Source organism: Physeter macrocephalus, chromosome 16 (genome assembly GCF_002837175.3).
Source record: "Physeter macrocephalus isolate SW-GA chromosome 16, ASM283717v5, whole genome shotgun sequence".
In the NCBI taxonomy this organism is placed as follows: domain Eukaryota; kingdom Metazoa; phylum Chordata; class Mammalia; order Artiodactyla; family Physeteridae; genus Physeter; species Physeter macrocephalus.
Window position 1 is genome coordinate 55,771,439 of NC_041229.1, and position 2,143 is coordinate 55,773,581.

A 2,143-nucleotide genomic window follows, 5' to 3' on the forward strand; every position below is an offset into this window, starting at 1 on the left:
CCCTTTCCATTAGAAGCAGTCTTCTAAGACTTCCTTCCAGTACCTTCAACTTTGAAACTCCTTTCTTTTTTTTTTAAATAATATATTCTTTTTTTTTTTTTGGCTGTGCCACACAGCTTGTGGGATCTTAGTTATCCAACCAGGGATCAAACCCACACCCCCTGTATTGGAAGCGTGGAGTCTTAGCCACTGGACCACCAGGGAATTCTTGAAACTTCTTTTCTTTCAATGCCAGTGCTCTCACTGCCAGAATTCAGACCTGCTCTCAGTAGTTCCTGTTCAACATGAGATCTCTCCTTAGGGTAAAACTTTATTGAAATTTTCCAAATGTCACCCCCACAAAAGGCTCTCTTCATTTTTCACTTTTCTTCACAGCTCTCCCTGGTCTCTCCTCACCACTAGCAGATCCAGCACCAACTCTGCTGCTTTCTGGGCTTTATTTACACACCTTTGCTTAACTTGAGGTTTGTACTCTTCCCTATTCCTTTGTTTCAAGGGGTGTTTCTGGGTGTTTTTTCTCTCCTTGTTGCTTTCTACGATCATTAAGTGAATGTGTGGGAAGATGCAAAACTAGCCAGCACTATTCTATAGAAATCCTTACTTGGATAATATACCTCTCTCACTTGATTTATTAGCACTAGTTGATATCTTCTGAACCACCACCACTACCACCCCAGAAAATAAACTGAGTGATAAATAATCAGCCAACTTAAATCTGCTATTCCTCTTCCCCTCCTAGTTTATCATCTCTATATTGGCAAGATTTATAATATTTACATTATACCTGTATTTGTTTTAGTCTTAGTCTTTCAGTTAAATAAATTCACTGCTCAAGGCAATCCTTTTGCTGTAGTTTTTCCATTTATCTCTTCTTGGCTGAAGTTCATCCTTTAATAGTCTCTTCAAGAAGGGCTCATGCATTTATGGTCAATTAATCTACAACAAAGAAGGCAAGAATATACAATGGAGAAAAGACAGTCTATTAAATAAGTGGTGCTGGGAACACTGGACAGCCACATGTAAAATCATGAAAATAGAACATTCCCTCACAGCATACACAAAAATATACTCAACGTGGTTTAAAGACCTAAATGTAAGACATGATACCATAAAGCTCCTAGAAGAGAACATAGGCAAAACATTCTCTGACATAAATCATAGCAATATTTTCTTTGGTCAGTCTCCCAAGGCCAAAGAATAAAAGCAAAATAAACAAATGGGAACTAATCAAACTTAAAAGCTCTTCACAGCAAAGGAAAATATAAACAAAACAAAAAGACAACCTATGGAATGGGAGAAAATATGTGCAAATTATGCAACTGACAAGGGATTAATATCCAAAGTATACAAACAGCTCATACAACTCAATATAAAAAAAAAAATTCCAATCAAAAACTGGGCAGGAGACCTAAGTAGACATTTTTCCAAAGAGGACATACAGATGGCCAACAGGCACATAAAAAGATGCTTGACATTGCTAATTATTAGATAAATGCAAATTAAAACCACAATGAGATATCACCTTACACTGGTCAGAGTGGCTGATATCAAAAAGTCTACAAATAACAAATGTTAGAGAGGATGTAGAGAAAAGGGAACCCAGGTACACTGTTAGTAGGAAAGTAAATTTGTGCAGCCACTGTGGAAAACAGTCTGGAGGTCCCTTAAAAAACTAAAAATAGAGCTACCATATGATCAGCAAGTCCATTCCTCAATATATATCTGGAAAAAATGAAAACACTAATTCAAAAAGATACAGGCAACCCAATGTTCATAGCAGCACTATTTATAATAGACAAGACATGGAAGCAACCCAAGTACCCATCAACGGAAGATTGGCTTAAGAAGATGTGGTATATATATTTATATATGCAATGAATATTACTCAGCTATAAACAGGAATGAAATATTGTCATTTGTAGCATTGTGTATAGAATATTATGCTTAGTGAAATAAGTATATGTGGAATCTAAAAAATAATACAAATGAAGGAGACCTTCAAGTTGGTGGAGGAGTAAGACATGGAGATAACCTTCCTCCCCACAAATACATCAGAAATACATCTACTTGTGGAATAGCTCCTATAGAACACCTACTGAATGCTGGCAGAAGACTTCAGACTTCCCAAAAGGCAAGAAACTCC